Raw genomic sequence first — 7,500 nt, 5'->3', positions numbered from 1 at the left:
TCAGTCTGATTAGTGTTTTGGTCCAAATCCCTGATCATATTCATAGGATTATTGTTTGAAGATTTGTGTGTGTGTGTGTGTGTGTGATGACTTGAAGACAGACTGAAGTAATGAGACAGGGATTAGTGTGTGTTTGAGTGTGTGTGTGTGTGTGTGTGTGTGTGTTATCAGTGTAATCTGTGTTAAGATGCTTCCTGCCTGTTCAGCATCTCTCAAATTTAAAACAGACACACACAGGTCTGTCCTTCTATACTTGTGGGGACCCTGCATGGAGAAGACCTCGGTAAACACCTTCATGATGTTTGTTTGACCCTCATGAGTCAGTGGATCTCTTCCTTCCTTCTGTATGTTTATAGATTATTCATACGCAAACGATTTTATCAGGATACTTTATTAATAACAGAATACATGTTCACTTCTCGTTTGTTTACTTTGCTTCATTTCTCTTCACTGTGTTGTGTTCAGGTGCTGTTAAAACTGTGGGAAAATCTATTTTCTCACTTTCATTTCCTTTAATATCTGTGTGAATATCACATCAATACACAGATTAATATTTAACACCTAAACTCCCTCAGCTTTATTACAAGAATCTGTCTGTCTCTCTGCCTGTCTGTCTCTCTGTCTCTCTCTCTTTCTCTGTCTGTCTCACTGTTTTTCTCTCTCTCTCTCTCTCTGTCTCTCTCTCTCATTGTCTGTCTCTCTGTCTCTCTCTCTGTCTCTCTCTCTCTCTGTTTCTCTGTCTCTCTCTCTCTGTCTCTCTCTCTGTCTCTCTCTCTGTCTATCTGTCTCTCTCTCTCATTGTCTGTCTCTCTCTCTCTCTCTCTCTCTGTCTGTCTGTCTCTCTCTCCAGCGCCGGTGGTGAAATGAAAATAAAGAGAGGAAGGATAAATATTTTATTGAGATTTTAACGCTTTTCTTTTTATCATAATCATTATGATAATTATCAGCAAAAGTGCTGCCAGCTAACACACACACACACACACACACACACACACACACACACACACACACACACACACACACACACACACAGATATTGGCTGCGTATGAATATTTACTGTAGTAATATGGGTTAAATAGCAGCTTCTGGGCCTCAGTCCCTGTAGGCTTTACTGTGTGTGTGTGTGTGTGTGTGTGTGTGTGTGTGTGTGTGTGTGTGTGTGTGTGTGTGTGTGTGTGTTTAAATATTAATCATGTTCAGCCGTTAACAGTTGGGTGTTGGGTGAAGCAGAAACATCAGCTGTTCTTCTGGGTCGTTCCTCCTTTAACTGGTTCAGGACCAGTTAGACCAGCACAGACTGCTTTGTAGCATTGAGTCTGTGATCCGTCTGGAATCTTCCCAGTAGAAATGTCTTGTTACTGGATGCCAGTGAACGCCTCTCTGATCATCTATTCATCAAACTGAGTGTCGGAGTGACGGCGGTGTGTTCACTGCCGGCTGTAAACACCAGCGCTGTGACTCCACGCGTCCGTCCAGCTGAGCGGCTCAGTGTGTGAGACGTCTTTGTACCGAGGACGAGTTTTTGGGTCACCGTGTGTGTGTGTGTGTGTGTGTGTGTGTGCGTGTCCTCGGGCTGCTCCAGACTCTTAATATGCCACCAGACTCTGATTAATGATTGGCTGTATGTGTGTCAGAGCGTAACCGCGGGAAACCAAGACTCACTTCTGGGATTGGTGGAGGTTAAGAGAGGTTAAAGACACAGAGAGAGAGAGAGAGAGAGAGAGAGAGACTTTATGATCAATAACTAGAAAATTTGTCTTCTTCTTACTACAAAATAAAACCGGAAAAATTTAACGAAGCAGAAATGTTTTTGACTTCGTCTCCAAATGGACACGAAGAAACACAGAAAACAATCAGTTTATTATCATGAGCTTAATGATGTACCTCATTTAATAATCTCTCATTAATAGTGAATAATCGCACCACGAGTCGATTTCATGAACATGAAACCAAACTTAACATAAAACATTTCACGTTTATAACACATAAAGACAAATTTCAGTTATGAGTAATTAATATCAGTAATAATAACTTAACATATTATATTATGTAATTCACTCTTTCAGGTTTTATTTTGAAAGTTAAATGACACTCTTTATTGAGTATTCAATGAATACATGATGTATTTCTACAACATGAATTTATTTGGTTCCCTGTAGATTGAAGATTATGTTCAGAAGGTTTTGGGATAAAAAAATAAAACATTTAAAATGAAAACAAGCAAAGATCAGATCTAAATGTTGAGATAAAGACATTTATGATTCATCATCATTTCATTCAATCATCAGAGCTGAACAGATCTCTCATAAACACAAGAACATCGTCTGTGTACTGAGACATTTAAAGTTTGAATGCACCAAAACAAACCGAGGCAAATGTATACAGTGTACTTCTACCTACTGGAAATAAAAACAGCATTACCCAGAATGCTTATCTGTTGATTCCGTGCATAAACCATGTTCTTATCCAAATCCATGTGAAACATGTCAGGTCAAAACTCTGATCAGATAAAACACAAACAATACTATTTTTGATCAGTATTAATATCACAATATAATAAGAAAAAGAAATATGAAATAATAAACATCTAGAGGTGGAATGTTTTAAAGCCTCCGTAAGTCTGAGATGATCTGTGTTTAAGACATCTGACCCAGAATCAGAGAGACAGACATCAGAGAGACAGACAGCAGAGAGACAGACAGGTAGAAGCCCCCCCCCCCCCCCCCCGGCTGACAGCAGATTAGCATTAGTGGTCGACCGCCATGAGGAAGCTGCAGGCAAGAACCATGAGTGCTCAGTGTGAGTGTGAGCAGCTCCAGTTCTTGAACAGTTTGGTTTCACTTCATTCTATGGATTCTGGTTCCGTTTGCCAAACTGGGTTCTTATCGGTTCTGATTGAAACATTTTTTATTTGTAGAGAAACAATAAAAAAAAATTGAGCCTCTTTTGTTTTGGACACATTCAGGTTCTGTGAACTCGTCACTTGTTTACCTTCAGTATAAACGGTGACTTAACGTTCAGACGATGTTCCGTTAACGTGAGGAACCCTTAGAACACAAGGGTTCATGGAGTCAGTGCTCCCATTCGTTCTTTACATTAAATATCCTCATGAAGGTTCTTTCACTTCAAAGCTGCTTCTAATATTTAATCATCTTCTCCTTTCAAGTTGTTTGGTCTGTAAAAGAAAATGTTAATCTGGTCTCATCTGGTCTCATCTGGTCTCATCTGGTCTCATCTGGTCTCATCTGGTCTCATCTGGTCCTATATGATATGACTCTCCATATTTCAGACACCGGTTGCATGTTGTTCATATCTCATCTCCTGAAGTCAGACAGCGTCACACCTGCTGTTAATGTGTGTGTGTGTGTGTGTGTGTGTGTGTGTGTGTGTGTGTGTGTGTGTGTGTGTGTGTGTGTGTGTGTGTGTGTGTGTGTGTGTGTGTGTGTGTGTGTGTGTGTGTGTGAGATGATAATGTGTGTTGTGTTGTATGTGAGTCCTGGGGGAGAAGACCTTTTCAGCCTCTGCCAGGCTGAATGATCCCCCCTCTCTCTGCTGGAGGAAAGACATGACCTTCTGTGTGAGGGGGTGAGGGGGTGAGGAGGGGGTGAGGAGGGTGAGGGGGTGAGGAGGGGGTGAGGGGGTGAGGAGGGTGAGGGGGTGAGGGGGTGAGGAGGGTGAGGGGGTGAGGGGGAGGGGTGAGGGGAGGGTGAGGAGGGTGAGGAGGGTGAGGGGGTGAGGGAGGAGGGTGAGGGGGTGAGGGGAGGAGGGGGAGGGGGGGTGAGGGGGGTGAGGGGGTGAGGGGGTGAGGGGGTGAGGAGGGAGGAGAGTGAGGAGGGTGAGGGGGAGGAGGGTGAGGAGGGTGAGGGGGTGAGGGGGTGAGGGGGGCTCAGACTGCGTTCATGGTGTATTGATTGGACTCTCAGGTCATGTGGTCTCTGGAGTCGGTTCTTCTGATCGTTAATCAATAACAGAGAACGTTAGTTTGGAACAAAAGAACACGTTGAGTTAGATGTTTAAAGAAACAGAACAAGATTTAGTGAGCTTCAGGAGAACCGGACAATCTGCTGCTGTATTGATCAGTGCAACACACACACACACACACACACACACACACACACACACACACACACACACACACACACACACACACACACACACACACACACACACACACACACACAGTGATATATGATGACTCAGCAGGACTGAAAAAGTCCTCTAAATCTCACTCTCTTTTTTTGCTGCTTCACTTTCTTCTTCTTCTTCTTCTTCTTCTTCTTCTTCTTCTTCTTCTTCTTCTTCTTCTTCTTCTTCTTCTTCTTCTTCTCCTCCTGTCAGTAATCACTGATCTTCTCTCATATTTTAGTCCGTCTTTACACAGTACTACTTGTTAACATATAAACATTGATATCATTAATCTCTCTGGCATCGAACACATTTCTAGAACAAAGTACCCAGCATGCATCAGCAACAATCCCACAATCCCCCTGTGATACTGAAGTCAGTGTCAGACGGATTAGATTTTTGATTCTTTCTTCTTTTGATTTCCTCGTTTCTTATCTGGAACACAGAGTTTAATCTGACATGATTCTGGTTTATGATACGACCTAATCTCTGTTCTCATAAACCCTGCACCGTGTGTGTGTGTGTGTGTGTGTGTGTGTGTGTGTGTGTGTGTGTGTGTGTGTGTGTGTGTGTGTGTGTGTGTGTGTGTGTCTGCTTAAAGAATCCCATCTGCTGACTTTGGATCATTTTCATTTTTTAATTAAAATTCACTCTTAATCACCAACTGTCCGGTTGTCTGTCCGGTAACTATGGTAACAGTTTATGTACTGTTAAGGTTTATCCAAGTGGAAGTGGTAACCACGGCAACGGTTTTACGGTGGTAACCGTGGTAGAAGCTTAAATTCTGTTGGTAAAATAGAGAGTAGTAGAGGATCTAGAGCGGAGCCCTGAGGAACGCCGTGGACGTACACAGTTCATATCAAACATATCATGTTTTCACAATATCTTGTGATCAATAATCCGCTCAGCGACGGTTCTTGGAGACAAACTGACACTCTGGAACAATTTAAATTGTCCGGTTCTAACAGTTCTGTAGCAGCGAGGCACAAATTCTCCCTCTGAATAAGCTGCTCAGCTTTTAGCTCACTCACAAGCTGCTTGATTAAAGTCAACTTTGTCCAAGATGTTTATTTTGTCGTTGTCACTGATGAGCATGGTTCCATCTGTGACGAGGCTGGAGATCTGATTTGTTATTTACCTCAACACAAAAATAATCCTGTAGCCATTTCTATTGAAAGACATTCAGCTTCTACTTCTCTGTTCTTGATGAAGTAGAACTTTGTTCAGGATCTTGGGAACGTCCTGAACCTGCTAAGGAAACATCTGTTTCTTTGCTTTCTGTATATTTTGACTTCTTATAAAGTCAAATATAAAAAAACAGATCACCAAAACAGTCCTCCTGTTCTGATTACAAGTCCACATTTAAACAAGTCAGCGTGCATTGTGGACTCTGGGGGGCGGGGCCAGAAGTGGGACATGAAGACGGAGTGACAGCTGGTGTCCTCTGGTTGACGAGCGGACAGTCTGACTGATGAGGACGGACAGCAGACACACGGAATCACGCACCCCCCCGCTGGCCATCGACACTCACACATAAACACACCCGCTTCTGCTGGACTCTCTTTGTCAGCGTGTTCTGGGTCAGGTGGGTTTGTGGGAAAGTTTCTTGAAACTGATAAAGGATTATCTTATCTTATCTTCTCTAACTTAAGTTTAAGTTCCTATAGTACAAAAGTTAAAACGTCACAAGTAAAAGTCATTCTCTCAAAATCTCTTTGAGGTGCTTCTGGTTCGTTTGATTCTCACAAAACGTTAAGTTAAAATATAAAACACATATTTGTGTTTTTACCTCTGATGTCATCAGTTTACATTGTTTTGGTTTGAGTTGCCATAGCGATGTGTGTCTTCTCTCCGGTGTCAAGCAGAAACTAAACATGTTGTTGGTTTCTACTAAACTATCAATTAATACAGAGGTTCTGGACCATGTTACTCTCTGGTTCTGGACCATGTTACTCTCTGGTTCTGGACCATGTTACTCTCTGGTTCTGGACTTTGTAGCTCTCTGGTTCTGGACCTGGTAACTCTCTGGTTCTGGACTTTGTAGCTCTCTGGTTCTGGAGCTGGTAGCTCTCTGGTTCTGGACTTTGTAGCTCTCTGGTTCTGGAGCTGGTAGCTCTCTGGTTCTGGAGCTGGTAGTTCCGTTCACCAGGTCAAACTGTTTCCCTCACAGCTGTTTTCCTGTTGTTGTGTTGGAGGACAATAAAGTTTTATATCAGTCAGTGTTCTCATTGTGGTGATGTAACTCTGTGAGTGACAGGAATGTTCTCGTCCTGAGGTTCCCATTGGACTCATGAGAACCGTCCTTTAGGGGGGGTTCTGGTTCTGAAGAGGTTCCCAGCAGTGGCTTGTGACAGCTGGAGAACGTCGTCGTTTAACTGTGTTTTCAGATGAAGTGTCGCTGCAGACATGTTGTGTCCTGCAGGTCTCCTCCTCCTCCTCCTCGTCCTCGTCCTCCTCCTCCTCCCCCTCCTCCTCCTCGTCCTTGCCAGGAGGAGTTACAGCCCAGAGGGAGAAGGAGGGGGAGGAGGAGGAAATGGGGGAGAGAGTTGAACGGGGGGGAGAGATAATCTGAGCGTGTATGTTACAGGGTAATTATTAGTAATTAGCATATTATTCTAATACTGTCATATAGACAGCCTCGAGTACAGCCTGATAACACTGATAACACACACACACACACACACACACACACACACACACACACACACACACACACACACACACACACACACACACACACACCCAGAGGCACTGGGCTGACTGCTGCATTATTCATGTTCGCCCTGAGGCAAGTTAGCTCGCTGTGCTAACGCTAAAGCTGTTAGCGCCCAGTTACTGTTCCTGCTGGAGATCTGACTTTAAACACACAGATACACACACACACACTCACACACACTCACACACACACACACACACACACACACACACACACACACACACACACACACACACACACACACACACACACACACACACATATACGCAGAGAAACACACACACGCAAACACACATAAAGGAACACACACTTCACATACCTTCACAAACACACACAAATACAGAGTTTGATGTCCTTGAAAGTAAAGCAGGAGTGTGTGTTGTATGTATGTGGGTGTGTTAAAGTGTGTGTGTGTGTGTGTGTGTGTGTGTGTGTGTGTGTGTGTGTGTGTGTGTGTGTGTGTGTGTGTGTGTGTGTTTTGGGTGTAGTCACTATGTTGAACTTTGTCTCTAATCAGTGTTTCTTTTTTTAGACTCTGAGGTCATGTTAATGTGGGGAACAGGGCTGTTTATAGGACTTGAGGACAACAGGGGCTTCGCATCGACCTGTTTAAAGGGGATACTGACCTCTGTAAGAGGATACTGACCTATGTAAGAGG

At 43.4% G+C, this 7,500-nt stretch overlaps 1 protein-coding gene across 1 annotated transcript in view; it reads left to right on the top strand.

Moving 5' to 3' along the window:
• LOC129110897 (receptor-type tyrosine-protein phosphatase mu-like) overlaps window positions 1-7,500 on the top strand; it is a 154,095-nt gene that overhangs the window by 17,607 nt on the left and 128,988 nt on the right. The gene's annotated exons all lie outside the window — the stretch shown is intronic.

This window comes from Anoplopoma fimbria, chromosome 21 (assembly GCF_027596085.1).
Source record: "Anoplopoma fimbria isolate UVic2021 breed Golden Eagle Sablefish chromosome 21, Afim_UVic_2022, whole genome shotgun sequence".
NCBI classification, from domain to species: domain Eukaryota; kingdom Metazoa; phylum Chordata; class Actinopteri; order Perciformes; family Anoplopomatidae; genus Anoplopoma; species Anoplopoma fimbria.
The sequence above is the reverse complement of the archived record's forward strand: the minus strand, read 5'-3'. Positions and strand labels throughout refer to the sequence as shown.